We start from the raw sequence: 27,222 nt of genomic DNA, 5'->3' as shown, positions 1-27,222 counted from the left end.
GAAGGATTTGTGAGCAGAAGAGGGCAGTTGTTGACCACCAGCATCAACAAGGCCGTCGATATTCAGGTCAGACTCCACACATAAGACCTCAGGAGTTGATATGGATGTCAGACATCTGTACCATCCTCCAGAACTTTGAGGACTCCACCAAGATGGTGAGCAACGATGACGGCATAATTAGCATCACCATCCCACTTCTCTGTGTTCTGAAATGCTCTCTGTTCACAATTAAAGAGGATTCATTGCAGGCGGAGCATGATGAGATGGAGCAAGGAAAAATACAAGGTGATTCCACACAGCCCAGCGTCATCTCATCCCACCATGGATTGGGTGACAATGAGGAAGAGGAGGAGAAGGAGGAAGAACAGGAGCTAGTTTCCTGCGTTATAAACATTACTACCTGAAAACTGTCATACCGTCTGTTCAGGGTGGATGGCCTGAAGACAGGGTGGTTGAGGAGGAGGAGAAGTCTTTTCTGTTAGCAGTTTGGCACACATGGCAGAGTTTATGTTACGCTGCCTTTCCCGTGACCCTTGTGTTGTCCCATTTTTGGGTGATTACTGGATGGTGACACTTCTAGACCCACGATGCAAGCAGAACTTTCTGTCTCTTATTCCTGCGCCGGACAGGCCTAATAAAATGGGGCAGTACCAGAATGTCCTTGCTGAGGAATTTTTAAAAAAATTCTAATCTGAAATCGCTGGCGGCAGAGGTTACAGTTCGTTGGACAACCAAGAAGTACAGGTGAGAGAGACACAAATCCAATCCAGCAGGGAAACACTGTCAAAGTTCTGGGACAGTTTTCTCAGACCCTCCCATCACACAGACCCTGAGGCGCGGGGTACTCTCACAAGGAGGGAAAATTTTCGGAAGATGATGAGGGAGTACCTTGCCGACCGTACCAACATCCTTTGTGATTCATCTGTGCCTTATAATTATTGGGTATCCAAGTTGGACATGTGGAATGAACTGGTTCTCTACACCTTGGAGGTCCTGGCCTGCCCTGCTGCTGATGGAATTATAACCGATAGGCACATCCGCCTGTCAACTGAAAATGCTGACAGGCTGACTCTTATAAAAACGAACAAGGGCTGGATTGGGCCAGGCTTCTCAACACCACCAAATTATAGCAGCGTAACAAAAATTCAAATACAGTGTCTTCACACCCAGACATGGGTATACGCATCCTGATTTTGTTTAATTGCTCTTGACCTCCTCCTTCTACTAATCCTCATCCTCCACCACAATATCTACCATATCACCATATCTACGTCTCTTGCAAGGGGCATTGCAGTTCTTCCAAATTTTTGGCAGTCGTTGCATTCACTGCATAGAAAAACAGTATGGGAGACCCACTTCCTAATAATGGGAACATTTTTTTCAGGAGGCCCTCCTCTACATCTATTGCAGGAGGCATTGGAGTGCCTCCAATTTTTTGGCAGTGGTTGCATTCACTGCATAGGCAAAGAGTATGGGAGACCCACTTCCTTATAATGGGAACATTTTTTTCAGGAGGCCCTCCGACCTCTGCGTCTCTTGCAAGGGGCATTGGAGTGCCTCCAAATTTTTGGAAGCCGTTGCAGTCACTGCATTCGCAAGAACAGTATGGGAGAACCACTCCTTTCTAATGGGAACATGTCATTACCTCTATGTGTCCTTAAATTGTTATTGGGGTTTTTCCTAAATTTTGGCAGCCATTGTACTCACTAAATACCCTATAACTGGATAGCAGACCCGCTCCTTTGTAATGGGAACATGTTGCACTCGTTACTGAGGCCCACCTCTATGTGTCCTTAAATTGTTATTGGAATTTATCCCAAATTTTGGCAGCTGTTGTACTCACTGCATAACTTATAACTGTATAGCAGAACCGCTCTTTTCTAATTGGAACATGTCGTTACTGTGACCCACCTCTGTGTCGTTAAATTGTTATTGGGGTTTTTCCTAAATTTTGGCAGCCGCTGTACTCACTGCATACCTTATAACTGTATAGCAGAACTGCTCCTTTCTAATGGGAACATGTTGTACTCGTTACTGAGGTCCACCTCTATGTGTCATTAAATTGTTATTGGGGTTTTTCCTAAATTTTGGCAGCTGTTGTACTCACTGTATACCCTATAACTGTATAGCAGAACAGCTTCTTTCTAATCGGAACATGTCATCACTGTGGTCAACCTCTATATGTCTTTAAATTGTTAGTGGGGTTTTTCCTAAATTTTGGCAGCCGTTGTACTCACTGCATACCTTATAACTGGATAGAAGACTCGTTCCTTTCTAGTGGGAACATGTAGATACTGTGGCCCACCTCTATGTGTCTTGGTATTGGGGTTTTTCCCAAATCGTATATCCTAATTAGTAAAACAGGGCTAGTGATCACTGATATCAATGCTCCCTGCTATACTACTCTTATTCCATATTTTGTATTCACTCATATCTACTTCCCCCTGGATATGAGTGCCAATTGTAACTACATACATAAATAAAAGTTGCTCTTGAAGAATGTTTAGATATCATTTTTTATTTATAGCTGGGTTCTTAAGCAAAATTGTGAGTGAGCCCACTCCCTTGAATAAAAAGCAACACCACACATGATTGGTCCCAGGAATAACACAGGCATCTTTGTGAATCTCCCCTTTTCATCTCTGTATAACAATTCTTCCTCATGTTCCATCAGTTTGAAAGGGGCATCATCAGAGAAATAACTTTACCTCATTCCTGAAGAATGTAACTTTGTCCTTGATGTTCATCTTGGAGAAAAGTGGTTTACTTGCTGCTCTTCTTCACACCAAAAAACTTCAACTTACTGTAAAATCACCTGCCTTCTGTCATTCCTGATCAAGCTCTCAGTTACCTCCAGCGAGACTAGGAGGTCATGCGACGGCAAATATGTGATATGAAAACTTTCAGCCACATTTCAACTAGACATGCTCAGCCTTATTCAATTCACTTGTATTGAGTGAGGCCACGCAGGTCTAGTCGGAATGGGGCCAGGAGTATTCAAATCGAATACTTGCGGTGACATGACCTACCAGTCTCGCCACTGATGCTGGAGAATCCTAACAGTTCATGCTGTGCGCGATGTTATGATTTACAAGTCTGCAGTCTCATAGAGTGTCTGTACACTCCCATACCAAACCTGGGCAGCCCCTTTAAACCGATCCAGTGTCTGAATCCTTTTCAGGAGATGGTCCTGTCCTGGCACTTGCTGGACTTTTATGGGTGCCCTGAAGCAGCTGAACCTCTATCTAAAGTTCTTGATAATCTGATAACTTTGCAATTTCTCCTATTACTCTTCTGAACAGTGGAGAGTTAATGCAAATTGCCATAATAAAAACTGAACCAGCAAAATTTGTGAAAACCAAAATTTGTGCCAGTCTCAAAACTTTTAGCCACAACTTTAATTTAGTCTGCAATAAATAGCAGGATTGGTGGGAAGTTGGTTTGTTATGTATAAGGTAAGTATATTAGAAAAGATAACCTTCTGACTTATTTCTACGATATGCTTTTATTTTTGCACTGCTTTTATTTTTTACTTAGTTAGGTTGAAAAAAATCTTAAATAAAATCAGATGCTGTTACTAGCTTAATGGCGCTTCTGTTTTAGTTAGTAATAAATCTACAGCCAATGACTAAATTGTCATAATGTTTATAATATGGGGTAGTGAGAACTTTCTCTTCTATAGGAAATTTGCATAAATGAACCTCAATCACGAAACAAATCTTTACACATTAATTCCGTGCTAGTACAAGAGTAAAGGAAAACACATTTATTCTAATCTTTGCAAAAGTTTCATGAAAATTCGGATTTTGACCTTATACCTACATTAATTCATACCTCATGTCTTGATCTTAAAAGTAAATGCAAGTTGTTGTTTTTTTCAAACTGTTGCAAAATAGAAGGGCACTTGAAGCCATTTTAGAAGTATGAGATATAAAGCATGATAAAATTAGAGTGATTGTCACAAGTAATGTTGGAACCTATGACAGAAACGCATTTTGAGTTTCCTTTGATGTGTGTGGCTCTGCACTTTAATGATTTTACAACTGGATAGATTTCGATGGAGCTCTCAGCTTGCATTAATTACCAAATATCGCTTTCCTGTTTACATTTTTAGCTGCTTCCCACTGAAAAGAAAATAAAGTCTGGAATGACTCTACTCCTTGAACTGTACCTACTTCATGGAAAAGACTCTTACATTGATCGAGCAGTGGGATGGGGGATCTTCCCTCTTTGTGACAATAACTTAAATGTCTTAGAAGGCAAATTCAAGTGTCCATTTTTAAGAGGACATTATGATTCTAGGATTGATCGCTTTGCTAAAATTGAGGATCTCATAATGACTGATTTGGATAACTGGCTATGTAATTTGTACTTTCAGGTAAGAATATATAAAATCCTTAGAACAAGAGTTTCTTAGAATCAAAAATTATATTAAATAGTGAAACAATTTATTTGGAAAATTGACAATTTGACAATTGTAGGATCATAGCTCATGCAAACAGCCATATTATAACTCAGTTTTTTGCACAGCTGTAGTAGGCAGCTATAGAGATCTCTGAAGCCTCTGTTGCACATCTGTATGCTTATCCAACACAGAGGTGTATTTTTCAGTTGAACTGCTTATAGGGGAGAATTCTGATACATACAGTGGTGGCCAAAAGTATTGGCACCCCTGCAATTCTGTCAGATAATACTCAGTTTCTTCCTGAAAATGATTGCAATCACAAATTCTTTGGTATTATTATCTTCATTTCATTTGCTTGCAAGGAAAAAACACGAAAGAGAATGAAGCAAAAATCAAATCATTGATCATTTCAGACAAAACTCCAAAAATGGACCAGACAAAAGTATTGGCACCCTCAGCCTAATACTTAGTTGCACAACCTTTAGCCAAAATAACTGCGAACAACTGCTTCCGGTAACCATCAATGAGTTTCTTACAATGCTCTGCTGGAATTGTAGACCATTCTTCTTTGGCAAACTGCTCCAGGTCCCTGATATTTGAAGGGTGCCTTCTCCAAACTGCCATTTTGAGATCTCTCCACAGGTGCTCTATGGGATTCAGGTCTGGACTCATTGCTGGCCACCTTAGAAGTCTCCAGTGCTTTCTCTCAAACCATTTTATAGTTCTTTTGGAAGTGTGTTTTGGGTCATTGTCCTGCTGGAAAACCCATGACCTCTGAGGGAGACCCAGCTTTCTCACACTGGGCCCTACATTATTAGTCTTCAGACTTCATAATGCCATGCACACGGTCAAGCAGTCCAGTGCCAGAGGCAGGAAAGCAACCCCAAAACATCAGGGAACCTCCGCCCTGTTTGACTGTAGGAACAGTGTTCTTTTCTTTGAATGCCTCTTTTTTTTTCCTGTATACTCTATGTTGATGCTTTTTGCCAAAAAGCTCTACTTTTGTCTCATCTGACCAGAGAACATTCTTCCAAAACGTTTTAGGCTTTCTCAGGTAAGTTTTGGCAAACTCCAGCCTGGCTTTTTTATGTCTCGGGGTAAGAAGTGGGGTCTTCCTGGGTATCCTACCATACAGTCCCTTTTCATTCAGACGCTGACGGATAGTACGGGTTGACACTGTTGTACCCTCGGACTGCAGGCAGCTTGAACTTGTTTGGATGTTAGTCGAGGTTCTTTATCAACCATCTGCACAATCTTGCGTTGAAATCTCTCGACAATTTTTCTTTTCGGTCCACATCTAGGGAGGTTAGCCACAGTGCCATGGGCTTTAAACTTCTTGATGACACTGCGCACAGAAGACACAGGAACATTCAGGTCTTTGGAGATGGACTTGTAGCCTTGAGATTGCTCATGCTTCCTCACAATTTGGTTTCTCAAGTCCTCAGACAGTTCTTTGGCCTTCTTTCTTTTCTCCATGCTCAATGTGGTACACACAAGGACCCAGGACCGAGGTTGAGTCAACTTTAATCCATGTTAACTGGCTCCAAGTGTGATTTAGCTATTGCCAACACCTGTTAGGTGCCACAGGTAAGTTACAGGTGCTGTTAATTACACGAATTAGAGAAGCATCACATGATTTTTCAAACAGTGCCAATACATTTGTCCACCCCATTTTTTAGGTTTGGTGTGGAATTGTATCCAATTTGGCTTTAGGATAATTCTTTTTGTGTTTTTTCATTGAAGACAAATTAAATGAAGATAATAATACCAAAGAATTTGTGATTGCAATCATTTTCAGGAAGAAACTGAGTATTATCAGACAGAATTGCAGGGGTGCCAATACTTTTGGCCACCACTGTATAGTGACTGATGAAGCTTGTCAAGCAGTACATAGCTACATGGCTTTAAACTAAGGCTTAATGCAGCAAGCTCTGATGTGTGTATGAGACTTCGATGAAATGTTAAACCTTAATTTTTGTAGTATCACACATTACCCAAGAAAATTCTAAATATAAAGGTGCCCATATAGGCACAAAAAGGTCTGCTGTTTTTCTTCTATCAAAATCAACCATACAGTGCCTGAAATCACTCCTGGAAGGTTGGTATCACTGTTAATATCATAAATATAAAGTATGTCTTGCGCCAGTAAGATTAGGCCTTATTGTACAAGTAAGAAGGTTGGGTTACCATAAATATTAGAAGCATAGGTATATTTCACAAGCGATTTTTATTTTTAAAATGTATCACATTAAAATTTAGGAAAAATAGAGGGATAGGGATTATTAAAGGTGACTCCCAAGGGATAAAATAGAGTTCTATATGGGATTCTTTTATGGTAGACCCATGGATTTTTAAGCTGATTGAAGTGAACCATGGTGGGGATAGTCCAGGTGATTTTCTGGATTAAAATAGAGGGAAACAGAGAGATTAGTGAGCAGGTTTTACTCACCACATGGCCAAAAAGAGAGTGCAGTTTAACTGGTTAAGGTGTAAATCAGGGTTAGAACAGTTGCATGAGATAATTTTGATGGTCGTAGTAGATGGTAACAAGCCCCCGATTATGGACAACTCATGTAAGGAGCATTACCTGGAGGGTACTGAATATAATGGATATCAGTTTAGGCTTAGTTTAATACATAAATAAGTAGGTAAATCAAAGGTTGGATGCATAAATAGCCATATGGAAAAGGAAGTTTAGTTACCTGTAGGGTGATTATATAAATTCAGGGCTGAGTGGGCTTGGGGTGGTTACTGGAGAGCTTGTTTAGGTGGTAATATGCTCTCCTTATGTGGCAATCAACGTTATATTACCTGTCCTAGGGCTAGGATATTCACATTGACTGGCGCGATGTGGATGACATTACACCAATCAAATGCTGTTCATGCAATGAATATACATTGCAGTGCAGTAGATAACTCAAAAGTCTCTATCAGAGTGCTGTTCCGTCACTTACAGTTGTAGATATATCTGGAATTGTTCCAGTACATGGTGTCCTCAGCGATGCAGGATGGTGCGTCCTGTGGGTCCTGGTTCCTGGGTTCAAAGGGATAGTAGGAGAGCAGGGGAAAAGAACAGGGTCGCGGCCGGTGACCAGCTGTTCTCCCACAGTGCTCTAAGCGTCCTCCGTCGGCGGCGTGCAAGAAGCAGTAAGGACCTGAGGTGAGCGCCTGATAGTGGAGCAGAAGGCCTAGCATTTCAAGGTCCTGGAGTAGCCTAGCCAGTCTCCAGATCTAAACCCTATAGAATACCTTTGGAAGGAGTTGAAAGTCCGTGTTGTCCAGCGACAGCCCCAAAACATCACTTCTCTAGAGGAGATCTCCATGGAGGAATGGGTCAACATACCAGTAACAGTGTGTGCCAACCTTGTGAAGACTTACAGAAAATGTTTGACCTCTGTCATTGCCAACCAAGGATATATAACAAAGTATTGGGATGAACTTTTGTAATTGACCAAATACTTATTTTCCACCAAAATTTGAAAAAAAAATTCTTTCCAAATCAGACAATGTGATTTCAGGATTTGTTTTCTCATTTTGTATCTCATAGTTGAGGTCTACCTATGATGTCAATTACAGGCCTCTCTCATCTTTTTAAGTGGGAGAACTTGCACAATTGGTGGCTGACTAAATACTTTTTTTCCCCACTGTATTTCCACAAAAGTTTCAAGCAGTTTTATACAGAAAACTGCTTGATGAATCAGGGCCTTGGTGCATAAGGTGTCTAAGAATTTGTAGATTAACATGTCTAGGAATTTGTAGATCATCATGTTTTGGATTTACCTTCTACACAAATGCAGGTAAAAAATAAACTTTGCCTTTATAGTTTAGTTATCTATTGTTTTGCTAATTTTTAAATGACATTTTATCTAAATTAGGTTGTAAAACTTCCATTGTATACAAATGAACAGCAAGAATATGACACATTTGTCCAGCTACCTCAAGAATTCCTTACATATTCCAACCATAATGATAAGCAAATAGAAGAGGACATACAAAATCTATCAAGACAAAACGATTGTAAAAAATCAATCCAAAGCCAGAATGCACAATCAAGTTCCTTTATCACTTCCTTCCATGGTAGAGTATTCTTTATATTAATGTTATGTTTGTGCATGGTAGACATACTGCAGATTTTTCATTGACTTCTGCGGGTTGAAAATCCTCAATGTATTACAGTAAAAGTAAAATGAATAAGATTTTATTTAAACTTAGCCACATTCATTTTTAAATAAAATCTGCAGTAGAAATTGATTACTGATTTTAAACCTGGATCATATCAAATTCAACTTTTCAGTATATATAGGGCAAAATTCAGATCAAATCTGCAAATTTTGATGCAGTCTATATACAAAGCAGAAGATTTGAAGTGGATAATTTGTATGTATGAAGTTTCTTGATGATTTAAAGGGGTGTTCTCAAGTTCTTAAATTGCTTTAATTAGTTAGCAAGAAAATAATTAAGTTTTGATATACTTGCTTTTTCTACCTGCTGTCATTCTCTTGCAATGAGAGCTATTAAAGGGAACCCGTCACCATGTTTTTCCAATATAAAGTACAGCCACCACCTTTAAGACCTCTTTTACAACATTCTAGTATTCTGTATATATGTCCCCAGTCCCATCTGCATAGCACAAAAAATACCTTTTATTATACCCAAATATAGTGCTGTTTCGTTCGATAAGTGTTTCTGGTATTGATCCCGTGCCTCCTCTCTTCCCACTATCGCAGTCCTCCTGGCCTGCTTCAGACCACACTGTTTGTGGGAATAATAAAAGATTTTTTTTGTGCTATGCAGATTGGATTAGTGACTTACACACAGCTGAACTGAATGCTGTAAAAGAGGCCTTAAAGGTGGGGCTATACTTTCATATTGGAAAAACCTGGTGATAGGCTGCCTTTAGCCTTTATAGTGCAGAACTCATCTCAATAGAGCCCGGTCTCTAGAGCCAAGCCTAATGTGCCGAGTAGTTACATTTGAGTAGAGGAGTTAACTCTTAACATCCCAATCAACTCTCTCCAACTTATTGATTTCTATACAAGTTATGAGCTCACTTCCCTTCCTCTCCATCTACCTCTCCCTCTCTTATAATATCTCCATACCACAGCTTTCAGAGCAGGTCTAATAAGTTCTCTGCTCTCCCTGTCTGAAGCTGTGTGCTTATTCAAATGCGTTATTATCTCAAAGTGTAAATATAGTGATAGCTTGTAGAGTTACAATAAAGCATTGGCAGCTGAATATGGTATAGCAGAAGTTGTGCTGAGCTTTTATACTCTTTACCATATCTGTCACAAAATGGCAACCAAATGGATGAATCAGTAAATCGCAACTAATCTTTAGATTGTAATCCCGTGTCACTGTTAGTTTGTTCATTGTAATTTATATGTTGTTTGTTTGTACATTTTTTAACCAGTAAAGCTGAATTTCCACGATGAATATTTGTTGTGCTTTTGATGTTGCAGGATTTCTGTACCAATTAGCCAAATTAGGATACTTTCATTTTTTTCATTAATTTTTTTACATACATTTGTATCATATTTTCTCTGCTGCAGTTTTTATCTCTTTTTTTAAACTACTTTGTTTTGCAAACTTCCTGTTAATTAGTTTTGATAAACTTTTATTAATACAGTCATGTGTGGATTACGTGTGTTCTTAGTGTATTTCCACTGAAGAAATGTGCTAAAACTGCATATACATTTTTTTATCAGCAGATTTCCCACATTTCATTCAAGTCTATGGGGAATATTGGCACATCAAATGTATATTTGTCCCAGGAGAAATTGACATGTTGCAAATTTCAAAAACTAGTCCGATTACGCAGAGTAAAAGAAGCTCAGTGGGCATGAGATTTATAGAAATCCCATTTAGTTTGCGGGACCTGTAATACCCTGCATTTTTAAGTGAAAAAATATATAATGTCAAAAACGCAGCAAATACTCCAGGGGGAAGAAAGCCTAAAATAATAAAACAAGTTTGGTATCATTATATTTGTACTGACCTGAAGAATTATATTATCAGGTCATTTTAACCACATAATGAATGCTGTAAAAACAAAACAAAACAAAACATGGTAGAATTGATTTTTTTCCCCATTTCATCCCACTTGGCATTTTTTTGTCCATTACATGGTAAAGTGAATACTAATATTAAATAGAGAGCTCATATGGATATGTCAATGGAAAAAAAAAATATATATGGCTATTGGAAGAAGGGGAGGAAAAAACAAAAGTGCATAAATGAAAAATTGCCTATGAGTAATAGGGTTTAAAGGGAATCTGTCAGCAGGTTTTGCTATGTAATCTGAAGACAGCAGGAGGTAGAGGCTTAAACACAGATAACAGGGACGTGTCACTTGTCAAAATGAGTGCTGCTGTTTACTAACTGTGAAGGATTTGTCACTAAGAGATTAACATTGCTAACTTGCCTGGCAACGCCCCCTCCTGGGATAAGCAGCTCACTGTCTATGGATTTTGTAAACAGAGAGCCTGGTGTGGGCGGGGCTTGCTTTCTCAGCTCTGCTTCATTCTAAATCTAAAAGCTCTGATTGTGTCAGAACAGCTGAACCCAGTAAACTAAGTGATAGGTTGTTGGATTGAGCTTCTCTTTACCTATGTTATGTTGCTCTCAGATGAGGTAGAAAAAAACTGCTGATAGATTCCCTTTAAGTGAGGCTTCTAGTTAAAAGAAAATTAATAATATAGCTATGAACTGTTAAATCTTTAACATAATACATTTAAAACATAGTTGAAGTTTTCTTTTCTTAGCTTCTTTTTATTAACTACTTGTTGAAAGAAATAACAAATAAAACCTAGAACACTATTATGGATCAACACGCTGCTGATCAAAGGTATGTCTTTCTTTTTCATATCTTTTCATTTAGTACTTTAACCCGTTAAAGACCTATTTTGACCCATTTTCTGTTTTTGTTTTTTTCCTCTTCTTTCAAGAGCCATAACTTTTTTATCTTTTCACCAAGGTAGCCATATGAGGACTTGTTTTTTGTGGGAGCAGTTGTACTGCTGATTGTACTGTAATGATTGACAACATTCATTTTACCATCTAATGTTATAGAAAACCAGAAAAACAAATTAAAGTGAGGTTAAATTGAAAAAAACAAACAAACTGAATTCCATATTTGTTTTTTATGTTTCTTTTCATTGGATATACTACTCTCCCCTTAGGGGACTTAAAAATGCTATCCTCTGATCACTTGTGCTTTATACAGCATTACCATAGTATCATATTATACAACACAAATTATAGTCTCCTCTACTTCACTTGATGGATAATGGCTGAATAACACAGCCAGCATCTGCTGGGAATGGGACAGGCTCATCTTTTGAGTCCACTCCATTCATCAGTTATCAGCAAGCGCTGTCCATGTACAGCGCTTGTTGTTAAAGGTAACCTGTCACCAGAAGAAATGTTATTGACCTGCAGATATGGGATTAATCTGCTGGTTAATAATGTTACTAACCTACCCGGCGCCTGCACTTAGCTGAACACTGCAAGGAGAAAATGAACTTTATTCCCCCAGCAGCGTTCTGGTTTCAGTCACAGCTTTAGTCATCACTCTGTGAATACAAAGCGGCGACTGTAACTGTGCCCCTGGCCCTGACTGACAGCCTGCCCCAATGCTGAGCCAGTGTCAGTCAGGATCGGGGGCGCAGTTACAGCCGCCACACTGTATTCTGAGAGCGGTGATTGAACCCGCATCGGAACAATTGCGGGGGAATAAAATTAATTTTCTCCCTTCAGCTTTTGGCTAAGCATGAGTGCCAGGCAGGTTAGTAATGCTATTAATCTGCAGATTAACCCCATATCTCCAGGTTATAGTGTTTTTTTTTGTTGACAGTATCCCTTTAAGGGGTTAAAGAGGATCTATCCTCTGTCTTTACATATCTGTTTTAGTAAATAATTATATTGCTTGTCACATTATAATTTTATAGCTTTTTTCGTAGAACTCTGTGTTGTGCCATTCTTCTGTTGTTCCTCATGAAATCTGAAATGTATGACTAAATTCCGTCACCAATTCCCTTGCCAATTAGGTTTGTTTGTACACAGTCTTAAATTAGACAATCAGTGACAAAACCTCCTTTTTATGGTTTCTGGTAGCAATACACATATTTTATTGCATTCCAATTCTTTTTACTTTTGTTTTTGCTTTTGTGCATACCTTCCAGTACCCCTTGTACTCCAGTTCTCCAAATCCCTGTACCCACCTTTTTTTTATACCTGAAAGGCATAATTACATTAATCCTATTACTAGTCTTCTACTAACTCTTTGAATTTGAACTCTTTGTTAATATTTACATCTTTTAAATTTAAGTAGTACTATCACCTTACAATTATATTATTCATTTTTTTTTCCCAGATGATTTCTAATCATCCAAGTTCACAAATAAAAAAAATTATTATATACATAAATTATTCATTTTGCCTAAAATTTTTAAAATGTCTTACACGTAAATGTTACCAAAAACCACGAAAACAACTACAGCAGTCATTTCCTACAGTGTTGCTAATAAAACATTTGGATGCTTGCCCAATATAATGACATCCTGGCTGGAAGTGGGCATTCATTCTGAAGACTTTTTATGCATGTCATGATTGCTGGGCAAATTGTTTGAGATTAACTGTGCAAGGTCAATTAATATAAAGCATATGCAATTTTCTTATTGAACAATTTTAAGAGTAACATATATGCTGTATCTTATGTCAAATGATTCAACCTCTCCATGTATTAGTTTCATTAGGTCTTTCTAAATATATTTTGACAGCATCTTAATGTCCCCCATGTGTTTGTTTTGTAATATATAAGCAAAAGCTAAGCCGATTTTACCAATGATATGTAGCTGAGAGATTTAATAATGGGTAAACAAACACAACATGTGGTAATCCATTTCAAATTAAAAGTTTATTAAATGCTTGCTTGATGACTTTCCGGCTATTCACAATTAGAGAAGGGAACCCTGAGGGAGTTGAAATCACAGTTGAAATCATTGCTTCAGCAGTTCAATGAAAAAAAAAATCTTTCTGTTGCTTTCAAAATTACATATACAGTACAGTATCTTATGAGGCCATAAAAAGATTTAACTTTCTCTGGTACTTACTGTATTTACTCAAAGAAATTGACAGACGAGTATAGACTAAACTAAAGAGATGTCATATCTGAAAAATTAAACATGTGATATTTTACTCCCCAAGGACAATATTTCTGTCCATTGTCCATTGGAAAATGCTGTCTGCAATCTATTTTTTAACAAATGGATTGCAAAGAAGTCATTCACTTTGGAAAATCTCTTTTTTTAGCAGGGCCCATTGACTATCAGCTGATCACAAGTGACAATCTGTTGGGATCTCCAGCTGTTATCTGGATTTATCTGCAGCACCATCACAGGGGAGACTAAGCATTAGGGCTGGTTCAGAGGAGCGTATTTTCGGTCCGAGTGCGATCCGACAAAACATCGAATCACACTCGGACCAATGTTAGTCTATAGGGCCATGCACATGTCCGATTTTTTCCTTGGACAGAATCTGTCGAGGAAAAAATCTCTGCATGGCCTAGACTGATCCAATATTCGGATGGCACTCAGCCATGCAAGTCAATGAGTCCATGGAAACCATCGGACTGCACCCCGATGACATCGAAGTGCAGTCCGATTTCTACAGACTGACAGAATGGAGAAAACGGAGACATTTTTGTTTCTTCATCTTCTCCTTTTCTGACAGAATTGGATCACAATATACTCACACTCTGATGAAACTCTGATCAGAGTTGGATCAGACTGTCAATTGCATAATCAATAACATTCTCTGGGTTGAGAGAATCTACGGTTGTCTGCACCTGCACTTATACTGTGCCATTCCTATCAATGGGCTATATGTAAAGTTGATGCAAATCAATTTGCAGGACCTGACCATTGGCAATATCAGTAATCTGTAGCCAGTGAATGGGAGCACTGAGAACTGCCTCTATCCTGGCATCCGCTTATCATGTTTTGATTAGTGTCATCGTTGCCATGTGACATGTAACATTATACCAGGCCAGCTAATGCAGAGAGATAGGGAACAATTCTCAGGGCTCCTGTCTAGTGACTACAGATATAATATATGTGGCCGATGGACCTGGTTCTGTAAATCAATTCACAACAACTCAAGCCGTCAGTGTAATTCAGTCCATGATAGGTCCTCCAAACAACAAAACGCTCTTTTTACTTGCTTTCAACCCTAACCAGAGAACACTCCTTCATTTGCTCAGGATTATATAATAGGGTTAATAAAAATGCTTTTAAAAATGGTCTGCAGTATGCAATAAATATCTCATTATGAAAGAGTAAACATTAGAAATAAAAGGTTAAAACATGAGCACAAGAGTTGAGTGAATCATGCTAATCAAATTCAAGTAAAATTTTATGAAATTTACAGGTCACGATGAATTTGAACAAATTCAATTCACAAGTTCAATTTGCGCTAATCACCAAAAAAATGCCCACTGACTTTTTACACATTGCAGAAGATTACATCAACCACAAAAGCCTGACATGACCTCAGGTGCAACTGTGTGGGCTTCCTTATAATAGATGAATGAAGGTGGCCAGCATCCACAGATTAATTACTTAAAAATTAATTTTATAACATGAATAATCATTATTCAATTAAAACTTCTAAATATAATAAAGTTTTAAGCAATTTTTCTACAGATGCTGGAAACCTTCTGATACGGCTCCCTTAGTAAATTGGATTCACCAAGCCACATGTCCCATGGACCGATGGTGATGGTACAATGTTGAGGACCTGTACAATGGACCATGCTGGACAGCAAGCAAATAAGTGGAGCATGTAGGTGAAGGTTATATAATCCAAATGTGTTTTGCAGAGATAAATGCAACACAATTAGTGATGAGCGAATGTGCTCGCCACTGCTCGGTACTCGCCCGAGCATCACGGTGCTCGACAAGCTCCGTACTCGGCGAGTATTTCCGGGTTGCTCGGGCGGGAACTCTGGTTCCCTCCCTGCATGTTTGACTCTCTTTAGACAGCCAATGAACATACAAGGATTGCCTGCCACGCCATGTTGGTTGTGGCATTAAAGTGATTTGCTGGCCACACAGCGTCATCAGGTCTATATAAGACCTGGAGCCACTATACTTGTCACAGTCTACTCCGGAATCAGGCAGAGTAGGGAGAGCTGCTGCTGCGTCAGGGAGAGATTTGCTTGTTTATAGTTAGTAAAAGTATTCCACAACATATATATAAAACCATCTGAACTAACAGTCCTTCTGAGGACTTATCCAGGTGCATATTTTCAGTGGTGAAGATGATAGCAGGAGTTAGGCAGGCAGGCAGTGTATGTGGCAGACTGCAGTGCATATAATGCAAGAGGGTCCATTGAATGTCTTATTAGTATAGGTATTCCACAACTTATATATATATATCCATCTAAGCTAACAGTCCTTCTGAGGACTAATCCAGCTGCATATAATCAGTACTAGGCAGGAGTTAGGCAGGCAGACAGTGCATAAAGCGCAAGAGAGTCCATTGAACGTCCTGTCTGCGGCTGCTGTAATAATTATAGATATTTGTAGACATAGCCCCAGATATCAGGGGCCAGGGCAAATTTTTTTTTATCTTAATCCTGTTTATTTGCTTAAAAAGCAATCCAGAGTACACCATTTTCCTGCTCCATTTGCTTGTTAGCACTGCTGAATACAGCCAGATCTGTTCCATATTTCAGCGATAAAAATCCAGAAATTTGAACTGAACAGGGAAAATATTGGACTAATTTTCCATTCTGTTGCAGTGAGTTGGTCAAGCTATTCACATTAGGTGTCTGTGAAGAATAGTATTAGTAAATTACAGGCCTGCTATTTAAAACTCTGGTTCTCTGTCAGACATATCACCTATAACAGTGTTCTAAAATCAGCCATTTCTGCCTTCGATTTCGTTGCAGTGTGTTGGTCAAGCTATTCACAATAAGTTTCTGTGTAGAATAATATTAGTAAATTACAGGCCTGCTATTTAAAACTGAGCTTCTCTGTCAGACACATCACCTATAACAGTGTTCCAAAATCAGCCATTTCTGCCTTCCATTTCGTTGCAGTGTGTTTGTCAAGCTATTCACACTAGGTCCCTGTGTAAAATAATATTAGTAAATTACAGGCCAGCTATTTAAAATCGTGGTTCTCAGTCTGACATATCAAGTATAACAGCGTTCCAAAATCAGCCATTTCTTCCATTTTCATTCCGTTGCAGTGTGTCAATCAAGCTAATCACATTAGGTCTCTGTGTAGAATAAAATTAGTAAATTACAGGCCTGCTATTTAAAACTGTGGTCCTCTGTCAGACATATCACCTATAAAAGTGTTCTAAAATCAGCCATTTCTACCTTCCATTTTCTTGCAGTGTGACGGTCAAGCTATTCACACTAGGTCTCTGTGTAGAATAATATTAATGTGAATAGCTTCACTGACACACTGCAACAAAATGTAAATGGATGCCAGAAATGGCTGAATTTGGACTGCATTTATATGTGATATGTCTGACGGAAAACAACGGTTTTAAATAGCGGGCCTGTAGGTTACTATTCTTCACAGCGACCAAGTGTGAATAGCTTCACTGACACACTGCAACAAACTGTAAATGGAGGGCAATATTTTCCACGTTCTCTACAAATTTCTGGATTTTTATTGCTGTAATATGGAAAATATCTGGCTGTATTCTGCAGTGGTAACAAGCAAATGGAGCAGAAAAATGGTGTACTCTGTATTGCTTTTTAAACAAATAACCAAGATTAAGATAAAAAAATTAATTAGTCCTGGCCCCTGATATCTGTGGCTATGTCTACAAATATTTGGAACAGCAGGATCAGTCAGAACATGCATTGGACCCTCTTGTGCTGTATACACTGTCTGTCACAAACCCTGCCTGCCTTGCTTTTTAAGCAAATAACCATGATTAAGATAAAAAAAATAGCCCTGGCCCCTGATTTCTGGGGCTATGTCTACAAATATCTGTAACAACAACAGCAGCAGCAGACAGAATGTGCAATGGGCCCTCTTGTGCAGTATGCACTGCAGTCTGCCACAAAATCTGCCTGCCTAACTCCTACTATCACCACTGAATATATGCAGCTGGATTAGTCCTCAGAAGAACTTTTAGTTCAGATGGATATATAGATATGCTGTGGAATACTTTTACTAACTATAAACAAGCAAATCTCTCCCTGACTCAGAAGCAGCTCTTTCTACTCTGCCTGTTTCTGGGGTAGACTGTGATGAGCCTAGCATCTCCGGGTCTTAAATAAACCCAATGACGCTATGCAGCCAGCCAATCGCTGTAATGCCACAACCAACATGTCTACAACATTACAGTGTGTGGCAAGCAATTCCTGCATGTTCATTGGCTCTCTAAAGAGTGCCAAACATGCCTGAGCAACCCGGAAATACTTGCCGAGCATCGAGCTTTTCGAGCAACGTGATGCTCAGGCAAGTACCGAGTAGTGGCAAGTACATTCGCTCATCATTAAACCTTATGAAATTTATGGCACATCACGCGTCTCAGTCAATGCTGGATGATGTTATTTCTGACAGCAACATCGTTAGTTTGAGTCAGTGTTCTGCAAAGAAAGAATTGCCTGATCACAAAAGACATGGATAATTTTTGGATCGCTTTATAATTTAAAAAAAAACAACATAGAAAGTCTGTCAGTGTGCTGTGTTATTATATAGGTTGATGATTACTACTAGATTAACATCTGTTTTTATGGTGAAGTCACTTTGATGTTGCTAAGGCTGGGTTTGTGTTAAAAAGTTTGAAAAGGGTTGGACACAGTCTTAGTTAAATAGTTTTTTTAGGGCACTTGGAGGTTTTGCAGCAATGTTATTTGAGTCAAATAGATTCACTGTGAATTCATTTTTTGAATAAAATTGGTCAAACCTGATGAATTCAAATTTAATAAGATTCAATCATCTCTAGTGAGCACAGTTCTTTCTCCCATGTAGCTTGCTACTTCTTTCCTCTTTTCGAGTCGTTTCACTGCATGATTTTACATCTTAATTAAGTACTTTATTAAATAGAAAATGTAAGAACTTTAAAACAGTAACAGGATATTTAATGAGTCATATATTTTACTTATACTTCTATTCTACAAAAATCTGCATCAACACTTTTTGCAACTCACTGTCTCTCTTCCTTCCTCTCTCCTTTCCTTTCTCTGTAGCCATCTCTCTTTCTCCCTTTCTCTCACTCTAATGTCTCTTTCTTGCAGTAAATGAGTTCCCTATGTTGCTACTGCAGCTGACACTGAATGTTTTACCTCTCCCTTAGGTTTCTCAATGTATTATATAAAGAGTCCATGTGTTTAAAAAGACTTAGAGTAATTCTATGTAATGTACCTCGTGGTAGCATGGCAGGGAAATCAACATTTGCTGTACGGTCTCCCATAAATTTCTACTAATTACTCTGGTTTTAGCCAAGAAATATTCTCTAATAAGTTTATTTATGCTGGATATTTTTTACAATACAAAAGGCATTGTTCTTTATAGGGTAATTGCCATCTATTCTTTTCATGGCTAAGATGGAAGTATCATGTTTTAGTTCCTGGTTATATGATGCAGGGTTAGGAGAGTATCCTAATGCAGCTATACTAACACTGTTTGCATAACTCCTATAGAAGTTAATATAAGTTACAGAACAAGTATATTACAGCAAGTTATGCTGTTTTTTTTTCGCAAATTAGGAGTTACACCAACAGTGTAGATCACTTTTCTTTGTGGACGGGACTCAATGACCATGAAAACACACAAATAGATAAGAATATAATTATGTATTATTATTGTGCATTGTATTCGATATTCAAATAATTAAAAAAAAAAAACGTATAGTTTATGCAAAGTGTCAAAATCCCCTATTCAACTTTGCCTAGACAGATCTATTGCTTGGCTAGGTGATGTCCATTATTTATCCATGCACTTGCTTATGGATCTAGGAAGTTGATCATCACAATGGGCTTCACAATAATTTAATACAAAAACATTGGGTGTCTTTTATACCGAAGAGGAACCTGCACTATAGTTATTTTGAAGCTTCAAAATCTCACATTATTTATGCTGCAGATTTCACTGTGTGAAATATATATTCATGTAGTAATGTTGGTTAATATTCTAGTATGTTTTAATATTAAAAATTGCCAATGACTGTTTGCACAGTTTCTTGTAAACTTTTGTGTTACACTCTATTCTAAATTAGGTCTGACAGGACTGAAGTGCTTGGACATGGTACATTCATAGTGATTCTGCTTGACAAGTTTCTTAGTGCTCTTTAAGTACTAGAACATGTGGAAGGAATTGTTCTTTTTACATTTCACAGCTTGTCATTTCCTTCACAGGACAACCCTTGGCCTCTCAAAAAGAACCTAATGTTCACAAAGAATTTATTCCCAGTGCTATGAGTGGTATGGAAACACAGTTTATTAATGCAGTGAAGGTAAAGGAGAGGAATATTCTGAAGGAATCTAAAACCAAACTACAGCAGACGAGTTTGACACAAATTCTTCAGGTCTGCCACTTATACAGTATGACATGCAATTTGTTGCACTTGGTATTCTGAAGATAATTGTGTGTTTTTGGTATAGGTGGAGGAGACATCTGAAGAAAGTACAGTAAAACATATAAGAAGAAAAATATGCAAGAAAGGTAAAAGTGTTTACCTTTATTCATTGTAATAAACCCGTCATATGGTCACAACACCCGAGATGCTCATTGTCAAAATGTTAATTTAGTTGGAAACATATAAGGGAATTCCACAGCTCTGCAATACAAAGAAAGCTTTGAATCTTGGCTATTTCGCCCCTTCAAGATATCCACAGTACATGTAAGGCGCAAGTCGGAAGCAAGTGTATGGAGCGGGCTCACAAGCAGGTCATGGGTATGCCCGGCAGATCATATATGTGGGTTACAGCCAGGAACTGCTTATAACAATTGTTAACCAGTTAAATGCCACTGTCAACCTCTGACAGACACTTTTAACACTCGCCAGAATGGGGGCGCGTCATTCTATACGCCGATCGGCACACTCGTGACATGATCGCGGGTCGCGGACGGGTTGCCATGACAGCCAGGGGTCTGTAGAAGACCTCTGTGCTTTTCATTGCGGAGCTCCTCTGAAACCCTGCCTGTGGCCAGGCTTCAAAGGAGACTGTAATTGTTGCTATATGCCTAAGGGGACTAGCAAGAGCAGTGAAAAGAAAAAAGAATATTTAAAAACTATGGAAAAAATAAAAAAACATAAGTTTAAATCACCCCCCCTTTCCATCATTAAAAATAATGATATTAAGAAAAATTAAAAAATACACATGTGGTATCACCACATTCTGAAAAGCCTGATCTATTAAAATATAAAAATAATTAATCCAATCGATAAACACTGTAAATGAAAAAAAAAAAACAAGAACGCCAAAATGATGTTTCTTGGTCGCTGCAATTCCACAATAAATGTTATAACAAGATAGAAAAACATCACATTTATCCCAAAATTGTAACAATAAAAACATTGTCTTGCCCAGCAAAAAATAAGCGATCACACAGCTCCATCGACTGAAAAATAAAAATGTTACGAGTCTCGGAAAATGGCCACATAACTCCCCAAACTTCAGATTTTTTTTTCACCATAATAATAAAAAAACTGGACTTGTTTGGTATCAATGTAATTGTACTGATGAGCAGAATGATATTGTAAGATCATTTTATCACAAAATGTACACCATAAAAACAATTCCCAAAACATAATGTCAGAATTGCGTTTTTTTTTCTCAGTTTCTCCCCACTTGGATTTTTTTCCTCTTTTCCAGTACATTATGTGGTAAAATGAAGGGTGTCAAGTACAACGTGTTATGCAAAAAAACAAGCCCTCAAATGTCTATGGGGACAGAGAAAGAGTTCAGGCTCTGGGAAGAAAAAACAAAACGCAAAAATGGAAATTACCCCCATTGTGAAGGGGATAAAATGCTTAAACTACAAATTAAATATAAAAATGGAAATCTTACAGTTCCCATAAAATAGGTTTTCAGAACTCTATAGTAGGCATACTTAGTTCTCTATTGGTTTGACTAATTGTGTCCATACACAAAACTTGAAGCTCCCAGGTCATAAGCCACAACTTCAGACCAAAGCACTTTGAAAGGATAGTTGACAGTTTTACAAAAAGAACTAAACTGGGCTCCTTGGGAAGGAATGTAACATGAATACATCTTTTTTTTTAGTGGATTATGAGATGAGATAAGTAATCAAATAATACTCTCCCTCCAGCAAGTATACAGTATTAGAGTCTACAAAATGCAAGTTTTGCATTATACAAGGTTAGACTTATGCTGGAAGACACTGTCTAATAGGAAAGAAATTATATATATGCCATTAGAGATGAGTGGATCAGGCAATATTTGAATTTGCTTGTTCACGTGCAATTTCCTGGGAAATTCTATTGGCAGGAAAGTAATTCTCCAAGAATTAATGTCCCTTAATTTGTCACAGCCACCATTTTGCTGAATTACAAAGCATATTTTTGTAATAATAGAGTAGATTTCAATTTCACTTGAATTTATTTGCTCATTTCTATATGTCATAGAAATTATAAATATTATATATATACATCATAAATATTATAACTATGTATAATATAAATAACATAATTAAATAAGCTATAAAGGCTCTTCTTTATTTATTCTTTGGAAAAAGCAAAATTTGACTGTCCCTTGTGTGAGACAGTGAGGAGAATCATATACTAGTGCCATTATGTATCCCCCAGAATATGCTTAGAAGAATATTGAACTGCTGGAGTGCATTGTAATCACAGCCACGGTTGTGGTTTCCAGGCATAATAAAAGTTAGCATGGACTGGGTCAAGTTATTTGACCAAGTCAGTTTAGCCCTGCATTGGGCATTTATTTTTGGAGAGATCTGTAGGATGGTAGTGGGATGGATTTCTCCCTCCAGTCTGGGTCTTACAAGTGGCTGATGGCCACGGTTTTCATTCAAACCTGCAGTAAGGTTTGGGTGTGTCAGTTTTGTGTTTGGATTTCACATGCAGTAGAGCTGAAAGTGCTGTAGATGTATGCCTGGCTGTGTGAAGATAACACAGGCCAGAGCCCACTACCTGGGCAAACAAGATAGCACCCGAGAACCTTATGGGGGTGAAAGTGCCAGCGGCATTAGCTTTTATTTACGTGTTCCCGGCTGCAATCAGGAGATGAGCAATATTCATCTGTGCAGTGTTTGGATAATAAAGGACATTTTATTTAACTTCCCTGTGTCACTGTCTCACTAATTTCACTGGTGGAAACGCCACTGCCTTACACTTGTCACATACCCAATTTGCTAAATATCATAGAAAAAAAACAAACAATGATTCTATAAAGCTTAACCTTAACTCAAAAAGTGTTAAAATACACAAATACACTTATATTAAAATAGGTCAATATCAATGACACAATATACACACACACAATAGATATAATCTTCCCAGTGTGGGAAAAAACTGACAGCAGTCAGTCTGTAATGTGATGGTCTCTATGGATTGAGACCATTAGTAATTGAATGACCTTACTCCAAGTAAGCCTAGATGACCAGACCCATTCAGCCAGAAATATAGTCAGCCATTTCACCCATTTTATGATGTAGTTGGAGTAGTCGTGTACTAGTCCATGTTCTCATTGTGTTCCCATTGTTGTTTCATTATTACTGATATAGGTGCTGCTCATGGTTTTGGTGCAACTCTTGGCATGTTTTTTGAATGATTGGTATGGACCTCAGGATCTGGACCTCCACGATCTACGAATAGAAGCATATAAAAATAATAGCAAATGTTTAGTTACTATTTAAATACTGAACTAGAACTTGGTAAGAACAAACAGTGCAAGAGCTGAATTCAGCAAATAAATACATTATTAGAACTAAACACAGTTAATAAATACGGTCCTAGGACCAAGCTCAGCTCATCAATACAATACCTAGAATTAAGCTTGCTATGTACATTTGAAATCAAAATCAAGCACAATAAATTTATAAAGTATTACAACAAAGTAGAGAAAAGAACTATGTTTTCAGAACTAAGCTCAGTTAAAAAATATAATACTAAATTTAAGCACAGTAACTAAACACAGTCCGAAAACCAAACTTAGTCCTAAAAGGAGAACCAGAAGTAAATTTAGATAATAATTATGGATTAAATCTTAGTGAATAAATACAATACCAGAACCAAGATCTATAAATCATGTACTAGAACTAAGTGCAAGACACAACACTAAGTGTGAGGTAATAAAACGTAACTTTTATTAACTACTGTTAAAATATGGACAATCATAAGAAAATTAATAAAATCATACTTAACAGAGGATTCCCAAACATTTAACTGTCTGGATATACATTCGTTAATAATAACACAGTTAACCAATGCAAAGTTAGTGTATGCTATCAAATATACAAAACCCTCATCAACTAAGTTGCAAAAGCAATCCAGAAATTATAGATGGAATATCCAAAAGTGGTTCAAATATCCTCACTCAATGATTAAAAAATAGCTGAAAAATCCCTTCAGTGAACCGGGAATCATAAACAGATTGATGGTAAAAGAAATATCCCATACACTGTTCCCTTCAGTGGAAGGAAAAACTTGTGTCATAAATGGGAAAACATGGAATTTTATTTCAGATGCTATATGACCCCATTCAAGGGATGTGTGAGTACCAGTATCCAGGCAGGGATAACCAGAAGTAGGTGGGAAGACATTAAATGACCCTCAAAAAACTGCCTCTCCCTATGTCCCCAAAACGCCCTCCTTTAAAAGGGCAGTCAACAGCTGTCCCTTTAGTGCTGAGCGGACCCTAAAACTTTGCTATACGCTTTTTCATTTCCTCCGCCAGGATTCATCAGGGGAATTGCAAATTATAGAGGTAAATCCACAGGGTACACTCCTAATCAGATATAATGGTCTAGAATTTCCACCTAGGGTCCAGTGATCATACTTGGCACATAATATATAGGCTATTATCCAGGTAATTGGTGATTGAATGACCATTATCACCAAAGACTTCCTTAACAGGAAGTAATTCTATAAACTCAGGAGTTGTAATTTAGTTATGCATCCTACCTTATCATGTGACCACAAGACAATCCTGTACATTGTTAACATGCTGCAGTGTCATCTTCCACAACCGCGGTTCAGGAATGCATTGTGGAACACGTTTCTGGTTGCTTATGCCAGACATAATTTTCGCTGAATCCTATCCTTGTTGAAACTTATCCTGGAGCGCATGCTTCCGACTTCATTTCTGGTGCAACACGTCAGTAATGGCACTTGAAATGCACATTTGACAGCTGCACTCATCAAATTAATATGTAAGTGCCCATGTGCCATCATTTGCGAAAAGAAAAGAAAGGGCGCATGTGTAGACTCACAGGGCTATTTAAATAATTTAAAAAGTGCCAGTACACTCACCTGTGATGGTTGTGTACGTCTACACAACCAAGATTAAGCATGTGATTAATGAGGCTCCGGGTCACCTCTATTTGTAGTACCGTCCTGTCGGTGTTTGCCTCGCAACTCCGTGCTTCTCAAGTGGTCACACGATCCTGCCGGACCAGATACCACGTCACCGCAGGTCCTCAGTAGTTTAACCCGGTGGCTGGAAAACCGCAGGTCCTCACACATCCAAATAGACCAGGCTGCTCCTGCCGCTTTGGCTCCGTATGGAGATATTTCACAAGTAAACATTGGTGCAGCGGTCTCAGGGAGCGCCAAAGGAATACTGGACAATTTAATAGATGGCAACCGACTTTTATTCTTCCTTCAATACCACTGCCACAACGCGTTTCAACGGTCTAAGCCGTCTGTTTACTCATGTGCCATCATTGGAACGCATCCTGACATGCAGTCAACCATACAGGCACAACAGTGACCATGTGCCATCATTGAAGCTTATCCTGACCAGCATTTCTCAATAAAACTTATAATCTAGTCTTTAGTGTATATATAAATGACTACATTATGTATCACAAGTTTGATCAAAAGGACTCAGAAAAATATGGAATGCAATAAACAAGTACTTTTCATCCAAATTGTGGTCAGTCCTGTTCTCAATTAGGAAACATCCATACATGTTAAAGGTGGGTTCCAAACGACTCCTCCTCCAAAAAAATGTTTCTGTGTTGTCATGGATCCCATTTCAGTGCTGGCAGAGCAGCTTCGGAGTTTATCACTGGAGGTAACTGACCTTCAATCAGCTGTTCAGCAGCAACTGCAGCTGCCAGAGACAGGCTCCTAATGTTGGGGACTCTGCGGATAGGCCGGTCCAGCTTGAGCCCAAAATTGCCCTCTCGGACTGGTTTTCAGAAAGTAGAGACAAGTTTTTTGTGCTTAAAGAAGCTTGTAAATTGTACTTTAAGCTTTGACCCTACTCCTCTGGAGATGAGGAGCAGCGAGTGGGGATTGTGATCTCACTGTTACAAGGAGATCCTCAATTCTGGGCTTTCTCTTTGCCACAGGGCTCTGCTTGCCTCCGATCAGTTGAAGGATTTTTTGGGGCTCTGGCCCTCATCTATGATGATCCTGACCAAATCTCCTTGGCTGAATCCAGATGAGTTGCCTTCAGCAGGGGGATCGGTCAGTGGAGACTTATATCTCTGAATTCCGTAGATGGGCAACCGATACCAAGTGGAATGACCCGGCTCTTAGAAGCCAATTTTGTCAGGGTCTTTCAGGAAGGTTGAAGGATTCCTTGGCAGTTTACGAAACCTCTGGGTCCTTGGAGGCTGCCATATCATTAGCTATACACGTAGCCAGATGCCTTTCTGGATAGATGAGTGAGATCACCTTCTCCTGAGCCCCCTTTTCGGGGCAAATCCCTATTGCCAGGGGGCGATCTGAGGGTGAACCTGTACTTATGCACTTGGAGGAACCCATGCAGTTAGGGGGAGCTGCTGCATCACATATTTCCCCTGAAATCCGCAAGAGAAAAGGGGTATGTTTTTTTTTTGTGGTAAAAAGGGACATTTTATTGTGGTCTGTCCCTCTGTTCCAAAGCAAAAACGAACATCTGGAACTCGATTGACTTGTGGTAGTGTGGGGATAGATAATCAGAGGGTGTGTTTGTCTTCAACATGCAGTTATCGGTTAGTCCTTATGGCAGAAGTGGTGCTAGAAATCAGGACTGAGAAAATTTCGGTGTTTTGGACAGTGGATCAGCAGTCAGCATAGTTGATGCTGAGTTTGTGAGAACTCATGGGCTAACTCGCTGTATGTTAACTATGCCCATCCCTATTTATGCCATTGACTCAGCGCCACTTGCATAGAGATGTCTGACACAGATTGTACGTAATAAAAGACTGAGGGTGGGGTCTTTTCATTATGGAGTAATTCCTTGTTATGTCCTGGAGGGCCTTCCCACTCCAATTGTACTTGGTCTACCCTGGTTGGCGAAACATAATCCGGCAGTGGATTGGCAATCCAGGGAAATTGTGGAAATGGGGACATTACTGTCATGAAAACTGCTTAAACATTTCTCTTTCTGCGGTCTCTACGGAGACCTAACCTGCATTTTTGTCTGATTTTGATGATGTATTTTCTGAGAAGGGGTTTCAGGATTTGCCTCCTTATCGTGCATAATATGTCCTATTAACCTGGTTCCCGGAACTAAACTATCAAAGTCCAGACTGTATAATCTTTCTGGCCATGAGAGTCAAGCCATGAAGGATTTCATTGCTGAGAGTCTGGAGAAGGGACATATCAGATCCTCATCTTCGTCCATAGCGGCAGGGTTCTCCGTCGTT

Source organism: Phyllobates terribilis, unplaced genomic scaffold, assembly GCF_046119375.1.
Source record: "Phyllobates terribilis strain yellow unplaced genomic scaffold, ASM4611937v1 Scaffold_4__5_contigs__length_816908805, whole genome shotgun sequence".
Classification (NCBI taxonomy): Eukaryota; Metazoa; Chordata; class Amphibia; order Anura; family Dendrobatidae; genus Phyllobates; species Phyllobates terribilis.
The sequence above is the reverse complement of the archived record's forward strand: the minus strand, read 5'-3'. Positions refer to the sequence as shown.